The following is a 25,089-nucleotide window of genomic DNA, read 5'->3' as shown; positions in this document are numbered from 1 at the left end:
TTCCAAACACAATTTCAGCTAAGAGAAGCAATCTAGAGATGACATCAGTGAAGGGCACAACGGTAGCCTTGAAGACGGTGTTTGGGAGTAGTCCCCCGTTTCTAACACCAGAGGATTGCCGGAGCTCAACAGTCGATTCCTCAGGTTTGGAGAAACTGTTAAGCTGATCAGAATGGGGGAACTCACCAACTGAAACCGGTGGTGTGAGTAGAAATTACGGTGTTGAAATCATGCTCAGGCAGATGGAACATGTGGTTGTCACGGAAAAAAATACCTGGTTCAGGATCCCGACCCTGGGAGAGAGACTTGGGGTGGGGGGAGTCTATCCGAGTCACAACACCAATGAAATTACCTGGCGCGAATGAGAAACAACACGGAACACGCAACAATCCCTGGAAGTGCAGCACTATCTGTGGCTGAATAATTATATCCTTAGCCTCCTAGAGACATCAGTCACATATAGTTGGCATGCTTCTCAGTGATGTCCCAGCTACCCACCATGACTGTAGCCCAAAACTGTTAAATAAAGGATCCAAGACATTTGATTAAGCTTTAAATTCATTTATGATACTGTAGTATAACAATCTTCCCATTTTATTGATTGAGACTTGTTCACTGTGCCTAACACATGAACTGCACTTTCTCTTAGGTAAATATTGTCGGGGTCCAGCCTTGATAGGGTTCACAAGTAGGGTAGGGGCTTGTGGATTAGAAATTTTAGGCAGAAGGAACAGAGATACAGAGACACTGAATAGAATGGGGGCAGTTCAGTGAGGACTGAATTTACCTGCTTTTATTTTCCACATGCTTATATACCCCAATCCAAAAAGAAGGGGAAAGTCTACTTTAACATGACACGAGGACCAAACAGGGCAATTACCTCTTCTATACCTGAAACACCAAGCAGCTATTCCCCAAGTTAAATATTCTGTTGTTTAGGCAGGATATGAGCAACCACACCTCAGACCAAGTCTGCAGACAGTCACTCCCTTAATCAAATCTCCTGTTCTATCCTTGAAGGAGCAGGAATATGCCTGAACTCTCTAACCTTTGATCAAGATGGAATGGATACACTTCTGTGGGTCATCTTAATACCCACAACATTAAGTAACTACACCCTAGGTCAAGATATCTTGTTAGTAGCCACACTAAGTCAAACCTCTTGCAGTAGCCTTGAACTCTCTGACCTCCAGTCAATGTGGAATAGGCCCTCTTCTGTGGACTCCCATAGAAGAACAGAGAAATGGTATACATAAAATCTGGTACTCTCAGTGACTCAGGCACATTGGGAACATATCCACTATATCCCCTGCAGATAAAAATGGAGTGCCTTATTACCACTGGAAGGAACCATGTATATTAGCCTCAGGGCCTAGCTTTGGGTAGATGTCTCAGGAGAGGGAAGACAAAGTTCCGTGTGCTCTTTTGCTCGACCCAGTGTAAAACAGAGTAAGAGCTGAGGAATGCAGAAACACAAGGCAGGGCTGCATTGCAGCAGAAAGCATCCTGGGACATTGAGAGTATACGAATAGGCGTACCCAGTAGTCCAGTCAGAGGGATCTGACCCTTTACAGAGGCAGCTAGGAGAGGAGTCACCCTGTGTAGCGCCGTTCCTACTATGATGAGGGCTGCAATTTGGTGGGGGAGTTTGGAGAAGTGGGAAAATGTTGAGCCAGCCCCAGAGAGAGAATGAAAAGCCACACAGGGCCAGGGTCCCCAGGACCTGGGCCTCCTCTTGTGGCTAGCCATCACTCATGGCCACAGTGCTGTGCTTCACATGCAGTCTGGACTTTGTGGGATGGGTACAACCAAAAGCCAGAGCCTAAGGTAGAGAAGTGCGTAGCACCTGTACCCACAGAGCTGAGCATACCAGCCATGTGACCACAGCTTCTGTTGAGTAACAGGGACCTCTTAAGTTCTGCATAGTCCAGCACTCACAGACTTAGCATCCCAGCAGGTGAAATGAGAAATAGCCCCACACTTAACCTCCTGTTGTACCTACAGCAGCAGTGACCTCACCACAAAACTCCAATGTCATACCTGCCCCAACTCCCCAGAACCCAGGGAGGCTGGCTATCAAGTGTCCAAGTGTTCAAGTCTAGTGGCTCAGTCAAGATGGCTAATGAATGTCACACAGGCCTCCCCACCCATGTACTTCATCTGGTCCCCTGCCCCCACACAGGGCAGACAGTGGTTCATACATACAGTGTGACAACTGCCACTCCCTGTACGTCACCCTCCACTCTGGAGAGCAAATGGCTTCCGATGGCCCTTGCAGGTGTCCCCTCCAAACTTGTGAGTCCTGGAGGCCTCATTCTAATTCCGTCCAGTGCCCATGGGTGATGTAGAAGATTAAAGGTCCCACCACCTACCCGAACCCCACCTGTTTGGATGATGAAACTTCCTTAAAGAAAAGTCAACCCAGGAAAACAGGGATGAGTTCAAGGTGGAGCCATGCAGCGGGCACAGCCCGCCCAGGCCAGGGGTCCAGGCAGCAGTGGCCTCTAACTGAGCCCCCGATCTGCCAGAAGAGCTCAGCTTCCCTAATCCCTAACCAACCACGAGGTCATTTGTGGTTTGGCTCTCTTCTTTCTTTATACAAAGAGATCAAAGGGGGGATAAGTATGCAGTAGTCTATCACATAACGCGATTTCTCTCTAAAGTTCTGCTGGCTCATTACTGCCTTTCGGTGTCTCCTGGGTCCTGCCCGTTTGCTCTCGTGCCTTAGTGTCATTGTCTGGGTTCACAAGACCAGGGACAAGGGAACCCGTGTCTGCAGACAGCAGCCTTTTCTGAACTCTGACACACCGGCATCCCTGTCAGGCAGGAAGCTCTCCAGGGTAGGGGTGGGGGACTCAAACCTGAGCCCAGTGGGTCTGTGAGGGTCTATTCTTGGGTGTGCAGGGCTGGCCTGGGTGGGAATTCATTCCTATTTGTTCCAATTTCATTAACCTCATATAAGAAGCAGGTGAAAGCAATTTATGCAAATCCTTTTTCAATAGTCTGAGACATTTTACCTTTTGATAATAGGCAGACAGGCCGAGGAAAGAGCCACAGACAAGTTTTGAGGACCCAATTTAAAATTTGAGCTACCTTTTTTCCTACCCCTTCAAAAGCTTTTCTGAGGATAAGAGTATAATCCCTTAGTTGGGTACAACTGTTTGAGACTTTGTGTTTCTCAAATCCAATTTGAATGAATCTTGAACTCTAAAGCTGTCTTTGTCTTCTGAACCAAAAGGCACTGAGTGCCTCCTGTCCTGGGGGGTTCAAGCATCTCCCTGTCCTCAGCCCTGACCCTGGAAAGAGCAAATGCTTGGGGTACCATCCTGCAGCTTCAGAGCTGTGGTGCAGGCCTCTTCTCAACAACGGTCTCCTGGTTATATCACCAACCATGGAAGTCTTCCTGCCCAGAGCAACCCAACTCACAAGCACATAAGGACGGAGTCGGTGATATCAAGGTCACTTGAGAAGTTTCTGTCTGTCTCCTGGCTTCTTACACTGCTGCATCCAGCCCCCTGGATTCTAGAGCTAGGCTGAGCAGGCTCACTACAGGATGCTCATGGCGTGTCTGTGGGGTGGATCAGGGCCCATCAACAGGGCCCATCTAGGGTCCGCAGGGTGAACTGGGGCCCACAAGTTCATGTGGCTAAGGGGATGAAACCTGGCTGAGCTGGGCTGTGACATTGCCACTTGGTGAAGGAGGAAGAAGAGGCTCGGAGCAGGGGGTGGCAGGGTCACCATAGCAAAGTCCCAGATTTGCTGGTCCACTTACCACTTCCCCGCAGGACCTTACTTCCTCGTCATCCACACTGTGATGTCTGTCAAGAGTCATTCACAAAAGTCACCATCTGCTACATTCAGGCAGACTGGTAGTGATGCTAAATGGTCATCCCTACTGTCTGTCTCTAGAATGTTCTTATCTTCTCACATTTAAATTCTGACCCCATGAAACAGTTATCTCCAGGTCTCTCCCAAGCCCTGATGCCCACCATTTTTTTTTCTGTGTGGATTTGATAGTCCCAGGTATTTCCTGAAAGTACAATTGCACAGTGTTCATGTGGCTGGCCCCCTTTACTGAACATAACATCTTCAGGGCTTATCCTGTTGTTGAATGTGCCAGAATCTCCTTCCTTAAGGCATAAACAATCCACAATGAGATGGGATACATTTTGCTTAGCCACCCATTTTAGGATGAACCTTGGATTCCAATGCTGGCTGTTGGGAACAGTGCTTCTGTGAGCATATGTGCACTGACATCTACTGGGGTCCCTGCTTTCAGTTCCAAAAGAGGAGCCACTGGTCTTTCAAGTCATTTTCCCCTTTGTAATGAGAGGCACGTGTGTACACACCTGAGTGTGTGCATGTGTGTGTAGCCCCCTGTACCCCTGTGTACTGTGGATAGTAGTCCCTTGGTAGTGTCCATGAAAGGTTCTTTGTTTAAGTTTGATGAACCTAAATTGATATAATTTTGCTTTCTTTGCCTGTTTTTAGTATTATATCAAGGAAGTCATTACCGGATCTGATGCAGGAAGGACTTCCCTCTGTGTTTTCTCTCAAGTCAATAGTTTTCTCTTTTCTACTCAATCATGGTTTTATTTTGAGTTAGCTCTTACATGTAGCATTAGATAGGGCCTGAATTGTTTTTCTGAGTGAGGAACACATTTTCCCAGCACCATTTATTGAAGAGAATGCCCTTTATCCATGGATTTTTAAGGTCAGTTTACTTTTATTTAGTATTTTAGGGAAATGATCATTTAAAGCTAGATTTTAGTGAATTTTGGATCAACAATTTTTTTATTATAAAATTCATTTAACATGATCTTTAAAATATTGATAATATATAAAGTCAAACATTGACTCTTCAGTTTAATGTGATGTGTGCTTTTTAAATTTACTATAGATTAATTATGTAAGAAAAAGTGGTCCATGAAGATTAAACTCAACAATAATATATCGTGCTGAGTTTGGAGACTAAACACACATTAAAATGGAAATGGAACTTTAAGTAGGTACTACCTCCCCTCTCATAAGCATAAGGTGCTGTAGTGATCTGCCATTGATATCCTCACCCTTTCAATTCAAAAAGTCATGCTTGAACTGCCAAGCTTTGTTTATGAAAACGAGAAGCGTCCGGCTACTGTTTGTCAGAGAGCTTCGTTAGCCAACATGTTTCTTATTTCAGCCTTCTAAACTCTTAATACATTCCCAAATTCCCAAAAAATTGGTTTGGGAATTTCCACCCTAAATGTTCAGCCAAAAATATGAGTTTTGTCAGGAAGTGGTGACATGCACCCTTAATCCCAGAACTCAGGAAGCAGAGGCAGGTGGATCTCTTTGAGTTCGAGGTCTACCTCGTCTGCAGAGCAAGTTCCAGGACAGTCAGGAGTATACAAAGAAACCCTGTCTCAAAAACAAACAAACAAACAAGCAACAACAAAGCATAAGGTTTTAAGTGAGGGTCATTTTGACTGCATAGAAGTGAGTTGACACGTTGCCATGGTTACTTGCTGCCTATCAGGTACTTTGCAATGGGTCTCTAAGTGTGAAAACCTAACTTAATATTCATCATTGCAGAGGACCGCCATGGGCAGGTAGCAATGTATGTATCAAAAAGCTCGGCCATATCAGCATGGCAATTTCTCAGAAAATTAGGAAACAACCTACCTCAAGACCCAGCAGTGCCATTTTTGGGTATATACCCCAAGGATGCTCAATTATACCACAAGGACATGTGCTCAACTATGTTCATAGCAACATTGTTTGTCATAGCCAGAACCTGGAAACAATCTAAATGCCCCTTGACCTTAGAATGGATAAGGAAAATGTGGTACGTTTACACAGTGGAGTGCTACACAGCAGAAAAAAAAATGACATCTTGAAATTCGCACACAAATAAATGGATCTAGAAAACATCATATCGAGTGAGGTAACCCAGACCCAGAAAAGCAAATATCTTATATGTTCACTCATAAGTGACTTTTAGACAGAAAACAAAGAAAAACCAGACTTATAATTCACAATCCCAGAGAACCTAGACAACAAAGAGGACCCTAAGAGAGACATACATGGATCTAATCTACACGGGAAATAGAAAAAGACAAGATCTCCTGAGTAAATTGGGAGCATGGGGATCATGGGAGAGGATAGAAATGGAGGGGAGAGAAAGGGAGGGGAGCAGAGAAAAATATATAACTCAACAAAAACAATTTTTAAAAAAAGAAAAGAAGAAAACAGAAGGCTCAGCCAACGCTTCAGTGGGCATGACTTAGTGAACCCTGAAAGAAGAGAAGGCTGGATGAGAACAGGTGTCAGGAAGCAAGAAGATAGCACCCAGGCAGTTTGGGACGGGAGGTCCACACCTCCTAATACTCCCATGTGGGGCTTACAGTGCTCCATGGGGCATCCTCAGGTTGTGTACAAGCAGGGATACATAGAAACAGTCAGGGACATGTCAGGAGAAAAGGGACTTGGTCCACATCATTGGTGGGGCAGGCAAGCTGAGAACCCCACCCCCTCAAGACTTGCATTCTCTACAGGCAAACAACCTCCAGTACTCATGGGGTACAGAGATTAGTCAGGGAGCTTGTCTGTATCATGGCGTACAAAGGTTAGTCAGGGAGATTGCCTATTGTTACTGTGGAGTGCAGAGTTTGGTGAGGGAGCTTGCCTGTATTATGGGGTGCAGAGCTTAGTCAGGGAGTTTGGTGTTACTATGGGGTGCAGAGGTCAGTGTGTTACTATGGGTGCAGAGGTCAGTGTGTTACTATGGGTGCAGAGGTCAGTGTGTTACTATGGGGTACAGAGGTCAGTGTGTTACTATGGGTTGCAGGGGTCAGTGTGTTACTATGGGGTACAGAGGTTAGTCTGTTACTATGGGGTGCAGAGGTCAGTGTGTTACTATGGGATGCAGAGGTCAGTGTGTTACTATGGGATGCAGAGGTCAGTCTGTTACTATGGGGTACAGAGGTCAGTCTGTTGCTATGGGTGCAGAGGTCAGTGTGTTACTATGAGTACAGAGGTCAGTGTGTTACTATGGAGTACAGAGGTCAATCTGTTACTATGGGATGCAGAGGTCAGTGTGTTACTATGGGGTGCAGAGGTCAGTATGTTACTATGGGGTACATAGGTCAGTCTGTTACTATGGGTGCAGAGGTCAGTCTGTCACTATGGGGTACAGGGATCAGTCTGTTACTATGGGTGCCAAGGTCAGTCTGTAAGTACAGGGTGTGGATTCTAGGTGGGGAGCTTTCCTGTTACTATGGGAGAGCATTTTTGAATCTGTCAGGAGTGGCGGAGCAACTGTGGTATTTAGTAGTCCCAGGTAACCGGTACGGTCTTGCAGCCAAGAGGGGTGCTCAAGTCTTTCTCCTTCTTCACTCTGCCTCTAGGCATGGCATCTACCTGGAGCAGGTACTGAAGAGAAGGAAGAAAAGATACAGCGACTCTAAACTAACACATGCTTTTTCAGTTTCCTAAGGAAGTCCTGTGGTCACCAAAGCCCAGGGGTCACTATATTCCCTTGAGGAGAACTGTGGATACTTGACCCGTAATGTGCAACCACACGCCTCTATACGCCTGTAGTTAACAACTCACAGTTGTGAGAGGGACACATTCCCTAGCTGGGCAAGCTCAGCCACGCTCTCAGTTGCCTCAGGACCCGACCTACTGGAGATTGTTGCATAGCGGTGGGGGACGAGGGGAGATGGCTGTGGACAAACCCTGTCCATTCTCCTGGAGACAGAGGGCAGCAGAGGGCAGCAGCAGAGCCAGTGCTGTGACTTGCTTCTGGGTTTCCGTCTCTGTGTCCCTTTTTCTATCCAATGACAACAAAGCCCTCTGATGGTAGCTTCTTCTGGGCAGCCATCCTCAGCATGGAGGTGATTAACATCCCTTCAAACTGAGCCCTTTCTGAGAAATACTCATCAGCTTAAATGGCAGGTAAGGGGAAACTACCTTTCAAGGAGCACTGCTGACCTTCACTGACTTTATTGGACAAAACTGAGTCGAGGTTGTGCAAAAACAGTCAACACAATAGTCCCTAAACTTTGCAAAGTTTTTTCTCTTTTCTTATACTTTTTCTGTGGACTTTTCAATCCAGGGGAGCTGTATAGAAGTCATACAATAAGGTTTAAATACAGGTACTAAATGGCTAATTTTCATTCAGGAATTCCAACACCGTTCAGTTTAAGGATTTATCTCTCACTGGATTTTCAGCTGACTTCAAATATTTGCCTCTCCAAATTACTCAGCAGGTAGACTATCCTAGAGACCAGGTCCCTCTTAATTGTGTGAGACCCCTACAGAGGCTATAACAAAGTTCCCCCAACTCAAAAACCTAAAGACACAGGACATTTTCATCTCTGGGAGTGTGAAGTCTGAAACAGAATGTAAGTGGGGCCAGACCGGCCAAGGACCATGCCTGCCTCTTTCGACTTCTGGAGTCTTGCAACCATTTTTGGTATCTCTTAGATTGAGATAAATCTCCCCAGTCTCTGCATCATTGTCACGTGAGTCATAACAGAGACCTGTGTGTCTTCCCATGCTGCCTTCTCATAGAGTCCCAGGCATTTTATATCATGCTACCTTTTGTCGAAATGGCTTCCCCTTACTAAAGGAATCTGCAACATCCACCAGCAAAGGCTAAAAGCTAATGTCCAGGAGTTAGGCTTCTGCCTGCCTTTTAGGGAATCACAAGCCAACCTGCAACCCATGTCCACTGTGGGAGGGGAGATGGTATGACAGGGACATCTAGTTGTTCTCAGTGTGGGCCAACTGGGACCTACCTGAATCAGCAACACCCTGGGGCAGCACTCTGATCTGACCCACCCGCTTGCTCAGTGCCACCTCAGAGCAATGTGACCAATAAGAAGCCATACATACACCCGAGCCTTTGGCCCTCCCAGTCACAATAAGTCCTCCCTCTCAATTCCCAAGCAACCAGACACATCATTTAAGAGCACCTGTCTCGTGTCCAGCTCATGGGAGCCATTTGTGTTGCTGGCTATCCACCTCACTGATGAGAGCCTCATAAACAGAAAATGTATCTTGTTATCTTTATAGCCCATACAGTAGCTGTTACACTGCCTTGGACTTAATAAGAACCCAATAAATGTTTGATGATCAGATGCTAAATTAATTAATTAGCTAATGTGTGCTCTTCCTTGAAACACATCTCTTGGTCTAGCTGGAATGCATATTCAAGAGACTTTTGGGGAATTTCTAGAAAATAAAACTTGAAGAAAGATACCATGGAAGAGCAGGGCATCTTCTCACCTCCTCAAAGTGTCCTCTGTGCTAGGCCTTCTAAGAGTCCATCCTGTCTATCCTCTGTGGCAGGCCTTCCAAGAGCCTGGCCCTCTCATCTCAGAGGAGTTCTCACTTCCACACATCCTTCGGTTGTCGTATGGTATCCTCATCACCTCATTGATGAAGCTCCTGAATTCAGAGCAGACAATGGAGACAAAGATGGCACACAGTGAAGAAGAAGGGCTGCTCTGCCAGGACCAGACCTGTAGAGGAAAGGATCAGATGTGCGCCTCCAGCACTGAGGCGAGCGGAGGGTGGAAGACAGAGGTGGTTGGTACTCGGGATGCTGTGCTCAGGGTAACAGAGGGGCTTCCAAGGCCTCCAGGGAAGTTCTTCACCGTAACTCTCATCCTTAGCAGAGCTAGAAGTTAGAGGTGGAGACAAGTCACAGGAAGCCTGGCTTGGATACCCTGCAAGCTTTGCAGGCAACTAGCAGTGGGGCAAGAAAGGGTTAGGAGGGTCCGTGGCTACCTGGGCTGCACAGTACGTGGCACCTAGCATAAATATTAAAGGGACTCAAAGTGTGTTCATCTTTCATGAGGCAGGATCATCAAAATCAGCCTGGAGTTCAAGTTCTGTTGCAAAGCTAAGCAGTACAGGGGTCAGCCAGAGGCATGTTGCAAAAGCAGGAGACCAGGCATGTGTGTGTGAGTATGTTCTATGTTCCTAGGAGGTCCCGAGAGTGGTGACTGCACAGATCGTGAAGCTGTGGTGGCAGTTTGGACTGGGGTCCCTAGAAACTGGATAATTTGGCTCCCAGCAGGGACTCTGGTTTCCCAGCTGTGTGCAGCAAAAGGGAGAAGCTGCTTAGCCACTAATGTAGACTTGGGGGTCTGATGATTTCAGAGGGCTGTACAAAACACAGTGACCAATTGGAACACCTGGAGGGGGACCAAAATGACCAGAATATTCATGTTTCTGGGAGCATGAGATCTTCCTGGGGACTTATACAAAATCAGGAGAAGGGGTCATGGGAAGAAGCAGGTGATTTCCCTATGCACCCAATGAAGCTAGAACAATCACCCAGCTTTCTGCCTGGACTGGGCTGCCTGTCCTGCCCATGGCCAGGACTGTCTAGCTTGCAGATGCCTTCCTAACTAAGCCCTTGACTGAGGTGACATGAAAACAGAGAAAATGAATTACTTTAAAAATAGCCTGTCCTTCTGTAAGCCATTGTTTGTCAAATTAGAGGATAGTTCAAGAGCTGTAAATTCATTTGCCAAGTTCATTCAAATTATTCTGATTTTATCATCTTTCCCAAATCTCACACTTACTGCAGATTTATTTATTCTCAGTAGCCCCCCAGCATCCACATGATGGCTTAGGAGAGATTACAAAAGGAATTTATAGCAGGTTAAAAAAAGAGACGTCACCATGGCAAGGCCACCCACAGAAAAATCAAGGACAAAGCATTTCCCTTCTAGAGATGCAATGTGGTTTTCTGGGGAAGACAGCCTAGGGGCTGGGTGGCTCATCAGCATGGGAACATGCTTGTTTAGAGGGAAGCTAACATCTCAAAGTCACACTGTGGTGGGAGCAATTAATGTCCCTCTGCTTCCAGGACCCCTAGTCTTTGTGGAGGTGAGCACCTGCACTTCACTCTTGCAGATATAGTATCAGGTGCTACAGTGAGCAAAACATGAGCCACTAGTTAGGGGCCCCACCAAGCTTGTGTCCACAACAGGGAGTAGCCCGTGCTATAACTGCGGAATGAGAAGGGCCCATTGAGAACATGGCTGGCCTGAAATACAGTGATCTGTCTGCACGAAGGGACCCCTTATGAGCAAGCTTATGGCCCTGTGGAGGATTTGAGAAAAGCCTTCTTCCTGGGTAGATAAACCATGGGGAGTGTAAGAGAGAATACCAACCTCTTACCCAGGAGCCAAGTTCAAGCCTTCTTGGGATGTTTCCTGAACAAAGGACTGAACTCGGAGCCCATGGACCCATGCCAGGCTGTTTGTGATGACGACCTTAGGGTGAAATGACTAGGCTGAAGCCCCGTCATGAAACCAGCACTCAGCATGCACCTGTTGTCACCCTGCCAGCTGCCACCTCACCTGATGTCAAACCCTTGTCTCCCTTGGTGAAGCTCAGGGCTAAGTAAGGGTTGGTAAGAGAACAACCAGCCATTGTTGAAGGGGTGCATTCCTCTGAAGGATAATGCAGGGATACCGTGAATGGTCACCATCTCAGTACCAGGGCCTCAGGAGCAGTTCCAGTGGCCCCTGGTGTCCACCAACATACCACTGAAGCTTCTCTGCAGGAGACTCAAGGCATGCATTTCCCTCTGGAGCAGCGAGCATGCTGGTCTAGCCTGCATGTTCCACTAGGAAGGCAGGCTCCAAGCATCACCATACTTTCCTCCCGTTCCCTCTGTGCTCTGAGACAGGGTTTTCAGCTGGTGCTAGAGCACTCCACCGTGTGGTTCTGGGCACTGGAGCATGGTGTCTTCTGGGTGTCCTGTGACAGATTTGTGTAGAGTGGAGCGTGTTGCCCTTAATCGTGCCATGTTACTTCTTTTGTTTTACAGGAGCTACTACACAGGCAGGAGCTCTACAAAGTTAGGGCACAGGTCAGTACTGCTGTATGTGGATAGCCCATCTCTTAGCTCCCTTGGCTCAGGCCAATTTGCCAAGTCAGAGAGCTAGATGCTATGGTGGGCCAGTAACTTCCATGGTGCCAACCTCAGGATGACTGAGATATAGTACCATACTCTCTGGCACCCCCCAGTTGGCGATGCTCTCTGCCTACCTGCCCCTCTTTGGTACCTACAGAGTGAACACACCCCTCTTTGGCATCACATTCTGCACCGCTTCTCTTGAGCACCCCCAGTTGGTGATGCTCTCTGCCTACCTGCCCCCTTTTGGTACCTACAGAGTGAACACACCCCTCTTTGGCATCACACTCTGCACATATTCTCTAGCATCCAGTGTGTTCCTCACTGAAGTCTAAATTTGGTAAACTACAATGCAAGCTCCCATTTTGGACCCTACTTCTTTTTAAAGCTCAGTCCTTTCCTAAGCATGCCAGACTTCTTTGTTATTTATGCTGAGCTGACTTTCCCTTCCTTGTTTTCATGGTCTATCCCAGGAGTTTAGCTCCCCAGAATATGAACTTGTAGGTGTGTTGTGTTTTCCAGACAATTAGGGGCACTGCTATCCTCCAGAACTTCTGGATCCCCTGAAACTCAGGACATGCACCCAAGAAAGCAGGAACCTCTTAGCCCTGAACCAAGTATATCAATTCTAGACTTTGTCTGCAGAGCTGGGGTGGTCCTTCCTACAGAGCAGGTGGAGGAAGACAGCTCAAGGCGTAGAGGTGCCTTCCAGGCATCAAGGAACTTGCCAAGAAAGCGCACGTGGAGAGGACAGAGGCCCTGGTCTTGTGTCCCTTTGTCCCTAGAATCTCCAAGTAATCAGGTTATAAATGGTTACTGAAGATGATTTCCTAATCCCTCTTCAACTTCCTATCCGTTGAGAGGTGTGCTGTTGGTCGCCTGTGGAGAAGAAGGCCTGACAGGATTCTCAGAGGTCAAACTCACCTTGGTAATTTTCTTAGAAATAAAATTAGGTGGCTCATTTCAGACAATGTATTAGAGATTTCTATAAAGAACTGGGTGCCTTTGTCATTTGTGATATGTGCCACCCATCAGTGACCACAAGGTACCCTCTCATGGGATAGAAGCCTAGGACTCCTCTTTGGCTGAGTGGTAGCCAGATCTTAGCACAGAGCCCCAGGTGACTTCTTGCCCCATCATGCTGGAAAAGTGTCAGTTCTCAGGTGGCAATTACTCTCCATCTAAACCCTGTTTGGTTGCCAAGCTCTAGCAGAGAAATAAATGAAAGAACATTTCCAGCTCCTGATGGTGACTTTTATTGAGCCCTGCTTGGGTTTTTATTAAATTGTGACTATGACCCATGCTCTGTCCATATAAAGGATAAGGAAATCATACACCTGTAGGTAAGAATGTTACATTTTTTAGTTTATGAACTCAAAGTCCCACAGAGAGAATGTCAATCATGTGTCACCGGCATAGATGAAGCTTAAATTTGCAACAGTAAATTGCCTTAAAAATGTGTACAGGCTTAGAACTGCTTCTGAGGATGCTTTATGTGGTTTTACAAAAGTTTGAGCATGCACAAGGCATGTCCAGTGATGACAATTTCAGACGGGAATGCAGAGATGGCTAATATCCTCTTGGCTCACAGCCCAGGCAGCTGCTTCTTTCTGTCTCCATCTACTGCGTCTTTCGGGGCTGTGGAGTAGCTAGATGTTCACCCTACAACACTATGGCCAACCATAGAGGCCCCAGAGGGTTGGGAAGGGCTGCAGTTCAGTACACAGGGGAGCCAGAAGAAGGGAATTAAGGTGAGTCACTACAGAAAGCAGTGTGTACCACTGGGTGGATGGGCATGGTCTAGTGGTGACAATCTGCAGGGGAAAGTAAGGAATGAGAAAAAAGTGAAATCAAGAGCGTGAATGGACAGTAAGACCATCAAGGAACACAGAGTGTGGCTTTTGCATTTAAGAGCAAGCAACCATGTGCATACAGGGTAGAACTGACTTTCTTGGGAGAGTTTGTAATGTCTGCTGTATTCAAGTAATATTACAGAGAAAAAGAAAGGTCAGGGAAGGCAAAATTTCTCAGTGGTAAAGATGTTTTCCACTAAACATGGCAACTGCATTCAGTCCCCTGGATCTGCATGGTCAAAGTCAAGAACTCTGCATGGCATGCTTTAACATCCATGGGTGTTTCATCCTGCATGTGCACAACCATGAGCACACATGCACATTCATGTACACATATGTGCACACACACACACACAGAATGTAGCAAAATCTTTTTAAAAAGTTCATTTGTGGGGCAGTTGGAAGAGCACATGCCTAGCAAGTGTGAACCCTGGGTTTGACCTTCAGAATCACATGATCCCAGGGTAAAGACACACACCTGCAGTTCCAGAACTGCAGATTAAAAGTTCAAGGTCATCCTCAGCTGCTTAGTAAGTTTGAGGCCAGCCTGTAATACACGAGACCCTGTCTCAGAAAAAACTTTTGTTTTCAAGAAAAGTCATTAGGGGGGCTGGAGAGATGACTTGGTGTGAGGAGCACTTGTTCTTCCAGAGGACCCATATATGGTGCCCAAATGCATATCTGGGAGCTCATACTCATGTGTATCTCCAGCTCCAGGGCATCCGATGCCCTCACCTGGCATTCATTTTCACACACACAGACACACACACACACACACGCACACACACCACCCCCAACAGCAATAATGATAATAATAATGTTTTTTAAAAGAAAAGAAAGCAGACAAGGCCAACAGAAAGCCGCCACCTGAACGGGATCAGGGGTGGGTGCTATTGGGCAGAGGCATGACAAAGTCCTGCTGGAGAGCCCTGGTTTGCGTGGCCATAGCAATTCTGTAAAATTATCCTGCATGGGTTCCGGACTCACCCTCCATTGCACGGGGTTTTCATTAACTGGCATGAGGTCCCTCTCTGCAGGGCCCTAAAGTGGTTCTCTACACCAGCTTGTTTACGTTCACCCCTAGCTCTGCTGGTTATGCTTTGCTGGATAACAAGTCTTTTCCAAAATCAACTACTTAAAGCCGTGCTTTTTATCTAACAGTCGCAGTGGGCCATGGATCTGGAGAACACCATGATGGCTTCTAGCTGTCAGTATCATCTCAGAGCTCACTGGGTGGAGGATCTGTCTCAAATCCATGACACCAATGACCTCAATCGTGAAAGCTGTAGACCCCGGGTGTGGCTCCATGAGCCTTTCTCCAATAGTTTATACCTGGCAGCTGGCTTTATTCACAGTTGGAGAGACAGCAAGGGTCTTCTCATCTTAACTTGAAAGTGATTTCTATCATATTTACTAAACTCCAGCCCCAGGAGTTGAGGATTGGCTGCCACACAGTAACATCTCAGGACCAACAATCAAGTTCGGATGGCTTTGCCACAGGCTAGTCTTAGTAACACTTGCTAATGCATCCTTCTCTACTTTTATAATGTAGTTATGATCTTTTTACTCCACTATACTTTAACTTATTGTTTCTATGAAGAGCATAGTAGTGCATGTCTGTGGGGAGGCTGAAGACGAGCTTGAGATACATGGCAAGACCCTGTCACAAAAAAAAAAAAGCTTGTATGGTTTCCCACAAGTTATTCTATCTTATTCTATCTTCAGCTTTCTCCTGAGACCACCATGTCTCAAAATGGCAACAACTTGGAAATTGTAGTAGGAGCTGCAGGCTGTGTTCCTGCCACCCCAGCTCCTGGTCACCTGGCTAGCTTATGCCCCGAAATAACATCACACAAACTGTATTCTTTTAAACACTGCTTGGCCCATTATATCTAGCCTCTTCTCGGCTAACTCTCACACCTGGACTAGCCCATTTCTAATAATGTGTGTAGCACCCCAAGGTGCGCTTACCGGGAAGATTCTAGTCTACATCCATCCTGGGTCGGAGCTTCATCGCATCTGCCCCAGAGAGGAGAGCTATCGAGTCTGAGCTCACTTCCTCTTCCTCCCAGCATTCTGTTCTGTTTCCTCCACCCACCTATGTTCTAACCTATGAGGGCCAAGCAGTTTCTTTATTTTTTAACCAATCACCTTCCTCCATCAGGAAATGGTCGTGTTGGCAGGCAACTTGAGACCTGAGAGATGCCCCAAGATTCCTAGTCACTCTATCCTCTTGCTCTCCTGGACCAAGAGATGGAGAGGCAATTCGGTTTTAGCAGAGCTACCACTGTTCAGTGTGGATACTGGGTGGTACACCCATGAGTTTCTGTTTGTGTTTGTGGTGGAATTAATTCAACAAAAATCAAAACCATAGATAATTGAGAATCAAAAAAAAATGTTGAAATATTGGGCTGACTGAGTGCCTCTTTTTCCCAGCAAGTGTTATTATCCAGCACATGCTAACAACTGGGTGGGAACAGCAACCTTGATATCTCACCAACATTGGGTTAGTCATTCACTGGCCAGATGGAAAAAATAAACAGTGCAGGACCTGCAGACCACATGCGTGCACCATGAGGTCTTTCTTCTACAAGAGGCACATGCCACAGCACCTTTCTAACATGCTGTCACCTCCTGGATAAGCCATCATTCCTAGTTACTATGTGGCCAATCCCAGAACTAGAACTTTCTCACATAAAACCCACACCACAACACAGGACAAAATCTGCACTGTGTGCTCCAGAACCACACAGAGAGATGGAGCCATGGTAATGAGGGTGTGCTCCAGAACCACACACAGGGAGATGGAACCATGGTAATGAGGGTGTGCTCCAGAACCACACACAGGGAGATGATGGAGCCATGGTAATGAGGGTGTGCTCCAGAACCACACACAGAGAGATGGAGCCATGGTAATGAGGGTGTGCTCCAGAACCACACACAGGGAGATGATGGAGCCATGGTAATGAGGGTGTGCTCCAGCACCACACACAGAGAGATGGAGCCATGGTAATGAGGGTGTGCTCCAGAACCACACGCAGAGAGATGGAGCCATGGTAATGAGGCTATGGAAAGACAGATGGCTGATGCTTTTGGTCAACGTGAACATCAGAGAAGCCTCATTCATAAAAGCCCACAACACATCACACAGATTAGGAAGAGAGTGGTTTTATTCACTGACAGCTGTGACTATTGAGTTATTTCTCCAATAACAGCTGTTATTATACAACGAGGAGAGACTTGCAGGATCCAGTGGAGGTCAAGGAGCCCCTGGCCTTCCTTGGAACTCCACACCACTCACCTGGTGCTGGTTGGAGAGTACGATTAAAGCAAAGATCTTCCCTGGGAAATGTGTGTGGTGAGAGTGTGTGTTAACCAAGGATCCAGTGGTCATCCGTTTGCAAGTTTTCATTTATTTCATAGCAGTCTGGTCTCCTCATCCATAAAACTGGAATAGAAATGCACAAATCACATGAGTCTTCGGAGAGATAAAAATGAAATCTAGAATAGCAACTAAGGAGATACAAGTCAATACCCACTTATTAATACATGTGCAAAGCCTCAGCAGTGCATGGGATGAACATGAATGAGTGTTACTGTGTAAGACTGTGAGTAAACTGCATGAGTATATGTTAAAGTGTATAAATGTGTGCATATATGTGAGGTAGTCAGCCCATGTGTTATTGTTAATGTATATGTATATATGTAAGTCTTATGCTATGCATGCATCTGCGAGCTGTATAAACAGGCATGTGAGGTACCATGTATGTATGTGAACAGTGGGAGAATACATATGAGGGAGAGTGGATGAGTTAATATGATGTGTCAGTTATGTGCATGTATGTGAAAAGTGTGAACATGCATATGAGTTGCATGAGCATGTATATGAGTTAGTATGCATTTAGGTTTTTGTGTGCATGTGAGCTGCATGTGCATGTATGTGAGGCAGGGGATTAGTACCACTATTGTGTAAAGTATGTATGCATGTATGTAGCAAGTGGGGTGATTGTATGGGGATTAATGTGAACATATGTGTGAGCTATATAGGGTGGTGTGCATGTGAGGTGGTATACGTGTCGTATAAACACATGTGTAAACTATCTGTGTGTTGAGTGGTTTGTATGTAGCTTAGTGTGAGCATATTGTACACGTGTGTGAGCATGTGAATGTGTGAGGTGCTTCGAGTATGGCTTAGTGTGGGCACATTGTGTGTGTGTGAGGGTGAGATAGTCTATACACCACAGCTCCCTTATCTACTGATGACATCTTCTAGTGCCCTCAGTGGACGCCTCAGCCAGGGACAGTGCAGAACCCTGGTGCATACTGTACTGTGTTCTTACCGTAGATCTTAGCAACCACAGTATACAATATTTCCTTCCTTAATAAATTAAGAACTTTCAGTTTTGCAGCTTTTCACTTGAAAGAAGCGTTTTATAGCTTTTCTCTGACATGTCTAAATTGCTGGCATTGTGCTTTGGGCTGTTATTAAGAAAAAATAAGGTTTGAATGCAAGCACTAGACATACCTGAAACAGCTAAGTGGCTGCTGGAGTGTAGTGTATACAGCTTGGATACATTGGACGGAAGGCTAAACCGTGACGAGGACAGTACAGTATAGGATGGCATGTGTTTTTATTTCTGGAATCTTCCATTTGATATTTCTGGTCTGCAACTTACTGTAGCTAACAAAACACAGAAAGTGAAACCACAGACATATGTGTGTGGAATGACGACAGGTCTATATAATTTTAATAAAGCCAGTTTTTCCACACCAGATGCCAAGCAGGTGAAAGACTGCTGCAGACCGCAGTCCCATTGGCCAGAGCCTAGGGGAGGAGAGAATGGTTACGGGTGGAGTCCTGTTTCCAGCTGCCGCGTGCTCTTGTGCAAAGAGCAGTTGGCGTGGTTGGTCCAGGTCTCGACTATGTTACCTAGTTGCTTGTATGAAAATAGCTAACCTGCTAGGTATGAAGAAGAGACTGCGGAGGCCTTACTGAGAGACAGGAGCTAGTCAGATGGACTGAGGAGACCACTAGGTGGAGAACAGTGGGGATGGATCTGGACCGCCTGGATTGACACCTTCATCCTAAAAGGTCAGCCGGGTGCCACTCTGGATCATGGAGAAGACAAAGGAGAACTGTGACCATGCTTCGACAGCAGGTGAGGGTCCTTTTCCACAGCTGACACACAGAAGAGCAAGTCACTTCCTAATGGACTTAGGTATGCCTACTTAGCATGAACCTTCTGGAAAGGCTTATTGAAATAATGGTAAGAAACAATCTTTCTTAAAAGCTCTATCTTTTAAATAGTCAAAAGTCACTGGAGATAAGGACAGAGAAACAGGTGATTAGGCCACAGAATTTGGGGCAATCATAAGTGAAAAATAGTTTTAAAATATTAAATTAGATGTCTGAAGGTAAATCTAAATGGGAATTTCAGAAGAACTGAGAAATGCTGAATAGGGCTATAACTTGCTACAGATGATACAGGACAGATGTGAAAATGTCCCCAGAGCCCTGTGTTAGTATGAACCACACCTCCTGAAACTCCACCAAATCATGTTGTATCCATGAAGGAAAGCTGATGGAGTTTAAAACTGTTATTCAGTTCACTATTATATCAAGTAACTTTGTGGATTTTTATGGAGTTTTGAAATGACTATCACTAAAAATTTCGAAGTGACAGCTAAGCCTGAGACTTTTCCATTTTGTCAGAGAAGCACCCAGGTGTCACCACCACAGCCAATTTTTATTATCATTCGATCTAAATATTTGTAAATTTACCTGCAATATAATACTAGGACAGCCACTTTATAGACTCCCCACAGGAAGGCCAGCTTGCTGGACTGTGGCCATGAATACCGTCAACTGGAGCCTATTTTGCTACATTAAGATACACATATTCATTTCTCTTAAAGGATACATGAACAGTGCATCGCAGAATCACATACTGTGAAACAAACATTTACCTCAATTGTTCCTCTTCCAATTCCAAGGCAATCTGAGGAAGGACCTGTTTCCAAACCATTAGAACGGACCTGTGGTCCTCACCTGAGAAGACACAGGAAAGAGGTTTAATGGGAAATAGAGATGCCCTGAGATGCCCCACAGAAGCAGCTTGTTTTCATGTCCTGGGGCACAATGACATTATGTAGCCACTTTCACAAAAGTTAGATCTCTGTTCCAGTTCTTATAAAGGTTCAGTCAAAGGAATTTTAGCCCAGATTTGTGAGGACTAAAAACTACTCATGAGCACACAATAGACACACCGTCCTAAATACCAACCATTAGATACACACTCACACTATTATGTGCAAATAATAAATACCTACGTTTTCTCAACAAGGGAAACACTCATTCATCTTGTAGGCTTTCTGGAATCTGAGAATGAGACCAGAGGGGCCTCCAGGAGTAGCATTCTGTTTGTAAATGACTGCCCCACGAGCCCATGTCCTTTAGAGCACTGCCTTTAATGAGGAAAACTACCAACAGCAACAACAGAGGCTTGGGGCTTGTCATGTCCTTTGAATTATAATTTCAAAGTTTCTGGAAAGAAAAGTCTAAAAAATAACCACATATTTGCTAACCAATCTATCAACCATAAATTTCTGGCTGAAACACACTTTTATATAAGTAATTTTTACACTTACTTGTTGGGGAAATGAGTGTGTGCCTGCCACACTGCAGAGGACAGCTTGTAGGGGATGGTTCTCTCCTTCCACCATGTTCCGCAGCAAACACCTTTACCCACTGAGTCGTCTGTCCAGCCAGAACTTCTTCATTTTTATGAAGTCCCTGAGGAAATGTGGGCCTTATTCCACAGTGCAGTGCCTGTTTTTCCCAATCACAAAACATTAGACCGATGAGAAGACGAGCCACTTCTAGAACTAATAACCAAAGCTGAGCTGTGCTGGCAATTCCCTCTCCTTCTCATCGTCCCCCCCCCCAAAAAAAATGATTTCTTTTGTGTGTGTGTGTTTTGATTAAAGAAGTATTTATTTTTCCCTTCATTCAAGTAAAACATGTGAGTGAATAATTTTAGGATGTATCAGTTCCTCCTGATTTTAAAGTGAGGTCAGTGCCTCGAGACCACACCTAACAGCTCCTCAAATGACAAAGCAGCCCTCTGCCCTCCATCCCCAGGAGATACCTGCTCTTGACCTGACCATGCCTGTGGGGTGAAGTTTGTTAGCAGTCTGCAAGGCTGGGTGGCTGGCCCTTGAGGCACCATAGACTGATTTGCTGATCTCCCAAAAATGACCTTTGACAAATGAAAACAAAAACAAAAACAAAAAAACCCTCAGAGGACCAGGGTGAAGGTGGAGGTCCCCAGGCTGAGTTCAGAGGATGCTCAGCGCCATGGCCTCCTGGCAAGCTGACCCAGCCAGACATTCTGTTTGTCAAAAACATCTCGTTCATGGATGTGAGAAAAGTCTACCAAAATAATAATCATCATCATTAAAACTCTGCTTCCACTTTTAATTAATAATTTGAAATCATTTTATAAATGGATTCCTAAATCAAAGGTATATTAAATGCTACATGTGACCTATAATTATATGTTGGTGCTTGCTTTTTAAAAAGTTGGTTTAGTTTCCCGAAATCAAGCACTTTTAAAATCCTTGTCTACTCTTACCACACCAAACCCGAGATTGTGTTTTGTCTTGCCCCAAGTGTGTCTCCCATAACAGCCTTTGTCTATTTTGCTTTAAACTACATATTCTTTAATAAGTCCGTGTGCTGAAGAGTGGCTGTAATCACTTAGCTGAGTGCTCTTCAAGGCTACTCTGGTCCCTAAATTGAAAATGAGATTCTGATCATAGCAAGTTAGCTTCACACATGACAAATGTAAAATGTGCTTTAATGAAGAATTAGCAGAGGTCAACAAGTCACTTTCAGCTATAATGTTTGGAACTTCTGTAGGTTTGGGGAGTTTTACATATGCTAGAATTTTTTATTTATTCATCAGCCAACATTCCTAACTTCTATATAAATAATATTCCCGTTTGCCATCTATAAAAGATTCCAAGCAATATGTCTCATGCATATTTTGTGTTTAAATTTTTCTAGAAATGTTACTGAAATCATGTGTAAGAAAGTGTATTGTGAAATACAATCTAAGCTTTTGTGATTTATAAAAAAAATTCACTATCCTTATTGAGGATTGCTGAATTATCATTGTTGAGAAACTTTCATAATGAACTTTCCCTGCCCTGAAAATAAGAATTTTTAAAGAAGGGGAAAAACAATGACCTTCTGGGTTGGTTTATCCGTTTCTAGGCAAAAAGAGTTGGCACGTGAAGTACAACCTCTGTCCATTACAGAATGGACAGCAAGTTTGTCTGACTTGCAGACTGGATCTGCTCCCTGTCCTCTGCAGCCAGGATGTGGGTCTGGGGCTCTCCTCTTCCAGGCCCATCTACCCTGCTCCTCCGAGGGAGGCAACAGCAGCCAGAGGCCTGAGAAGCAGCGCTAAGGGTCACCGGTGAGAAAATAAACTTTTCTAAATAGAAACAACTGCACGGTGGCTTTAAGCCCATTTTATTATTGAAAAGATTACCAAAATGCAACTTATTGAATCTCTTTCTCAAAGCATGGGGAGAGGCAGATCGGTCATTGGATTCCGATTAAATCCGAAGCGTGGTGCTCAGACATGGCAGGAACCCTTTGGGATACTGGAAAACTAAAGTAAAACAAATGCCTCTACTTACGGATTTTCAGTCTCTTGATGCTTATGGAAAATCAAGCTGGCTGCCTGGCGAGTCGTGGGGGCGGTGTGCAGCGCGCCCCTTTCTGACTTGCAGATGCCCTGGGCCCTGGCCCTCTCTAGCCGCGGTTCGTTCGTCCGAATTGGCCGCGAGGGGTCCAAGCCACTTGGAGCAGAGGTGCTGTATCCCACACCTGCTTGTGGCTCCGGACCATTGAAGGCGAGAAAAGCAAGAGGAATGTGACAGTAGGATGGCGCCGAGCCGCGTCTTGGGATGCGCCAAGCACCTCGTGGCCTTTAGGATCTTCTCAATGCACCGCATCTCACTGAGTTCGCCGCGCTGGCTCTGGGGCTGGAGCACACTAGGCTGCGAACTCCAGGAGGCTGTGAGCGTTCCTACCCCGGCCAGCGCTTCCAAGATACCGCTGCCCCGCCCAGAGCTCGGGGGCGCCTAGTGCAGGCACCTCGTCCTGGGCAGCCAGGCCCCTGTGTTCCCCGCTGCGCCTTCCGGTCCTTAAGACTCTGTGACTGCAGTAGGAAAGTCAGGTACCTTAGCATCTCAAAGGGTGAGCTTGGGACCTGGAGCGTCCTCGAACTGTTGCTGAGTGGTGGATCCCCACCCCTAAGGGTACACAAGGCACCTAGGAGGCTGAACCTCTCATCACCGAGAGGAAGCCTGTGTTCCCGGTCCCAGTATTCTGTGATCCATTCGCCAAGTCCTGTTGGGGGAGGGAGAAAGAGAGGGAAAAAAGGAGAAAGAGAGGAGAGAGGGAGGAGGAAGAAGAAAAGGAGGAGGAGAAGGAGGAGGGGGAGGGGAGGAGGAGGAGAGGAAGAGGAGGAGTGCTAACAGGCGGGCCGTTGCTATGGAGAGGCCTGGTTGCCTGAGAGGCTGAGGGCGGCAGGTCCCCTCCCCCGGGCCTCCCTCCGATTACACGTTCCAGTCTTGTCTTCTTCCTACTCCCCATGCAGAGCACCAGTCCGCCGGACCCTCTTTCCCTTCTTTCCTCCTTCTCAACTCTACGCTGAACCAGGGCTTGTTTTGGGAGGCTTATTGGGAACTCTAGGCACCAGGCACTCCAGTGGACAGAGCCCTAAGGATAATAGCAGGGTTTGAGAAGAACCACCACCGCCTACATCCTGGTCTTTGCCATGACAGGCCTGTAGCCAACTGGCCTCAAAGCACTGGCGTCCTAGGCCTTCTGTGGAACAACAAAGGGAAGCCACTTCTCTACAGAGAACCTGGTGGAGAGCCTCGGAAAGGGTCACCAAGCAACAACCAGTTTTGAGGGGTGTCTGCAGGGTCTATCCTCTGTCACAGGTGCACTCCATAGCTCAAGTGATTGACTCCTCCCCACCTACTGTATCATAGGGGGAGTCACTCTTGGGAGAAGATCGGTTTCTTTTCTTTGCCACCCTCCAAACTCATCTTCCCCATGAAGTCACCAGCTGCCTTTTGCAACCTACTCAGACCCACAGGTTTGGGGAAGGTTACAAAGCCCCCTAGGCCTCTAGGGTTCCCTGTGAATTAGAACTAACAAAAGACTTTAAGCTGCAACCAGAGGAAGCCATCCTGTGGAAGCAGCACCAATAGAATCGGTTGCTCTGTAGCATGGGCCCTCTTTTGGGGAGCCCAACCCTCGTCTGGCAGCGGGAGCTCCGTCCTTTTGCACCAGGCAGACCTGGGGATTCGCCCGGTGGCTAAAAAAGATAGGGAGCTCTCATCGTTTCCCTCTTGGCCGGCAGTGAATTTGTCCAGTGGTCCAGGAGAAGGCTCTGCGGACTTCGTGTGTGCAGAGGGACAGGGGTGGGGGTGTTGGGTTGTGCTGGCCGTCGTCTCCAGCTGTCCCAAGTGCAGGGAACAATGGGAAGGCGGTAGAAGAGGGAATGGGGGTGGGGGGAGGGCGTCGGGGTTTCCAGAAAAAGAGGAACTAAAGAGCCCTCCGCAGTCTGTCATCTGCGTATGACAGGATCTGCTCCCCCACACTTTCCTTTCTTCTCCTTGTTCTGCAGCTGTGGGCCTTGAAGAGCGCATTGTACGCACAGATGTTGGGTTTCAGCTCCCCGGCTCCTGGCCGCTCTATGGAGGGCGCTGCGCACCAGGGTGCCCAACCTGTGGCCCTGCTACTGGATACAGTGAGGGTTGAGGAGAAAGAGTGTGGGAAGGAAGAACTCCGGGGGCGATGCTGTAGCGGAGTCCAAACGCAGGGGAGGACTCTTGAGACCTCTTGGGTGGTACCAGCCCACTCCTGCTTCAGGTCTGCACTGGGGGTCAAGTAATTGGGGACAGGAAAGGTAGTTCTGCGCCATACCTCCCGCCCCTCACCTCAGGTTGGTCGTCTAGGGTGAGGACAAGAGCTTAGGGATGCAAGCAAAATTGCTAGGTTGTTTTTCGATTTTGTTTTTGTTTCTGCTCAGTGCAGCGGCCCCGCAGTTGGCCCGGACCGAATGGTGGCAAAGTCTCATTAGTACCTGCATGCATGCAACAGATTGCTTCCTATGAGCAGCTGGGTCTTAGAAACTGGGGCTTGTGTGCAGTGTGTGTATGGGGGTGTCCCTTAAATAATTAATATGCTTCTGTTTGGAAAGGGGAGAAAAGGCTCAGTTTACC

General features: G+C 46.5%; 1 protein-coding gene and 1 long non-coding RNA gene across 2 annotated transcripts in view; one reads left to right on the top strand and one right to left on the bottom strand.

Moving 5' to 3' along the window:
• Ptprn2 (protein tyrosine phosphatase receptor type N2) overlaps positions 1 to 25,089 on the top strand; it is a 722,848-nt gene that overhangs the window by 575,591 nt on the left and 122,168 nt on the right. The window lies entirely within an intron of this gene.
• On the bottom strand, positions 17,018 to 23,177 carry LOC130882356 (uncharacterized). The gene is made up of 5 exons (XR_009057825.1): positions 22,486 to 23,177; positions 20,425 to 20,605; positions 19,744 to 19,825; positions 18,302 to 18,457; positions 17,018 to 17,224 (listed from the first exon to the last, which is right to left on the bottom strand). It is a non-coding gene; the product is annotated as an uncharacterized LOC130882356 (long non-coding RNA).

This window comes from Chionomys nivalis, chromosome 10 (genome assembly GCF_950005125.1).
Source record: "Chionomys nivalis chromosome 10, mChiNiv1.1, whole genome shotgun sequence".
Classification (NCBI taxonomy): domain Eukaryota; kingdom Metazoa; phylum Chordata; class Mammalia; order Rodentia; family Cricetidae; genus Chionomys; species Chionomys nivalis.
The sequence above is the reverse complement of the archived record's forward strand: the minus strand, read 5'-3'. Positions and strand labels throughout refer to the sequence as shown.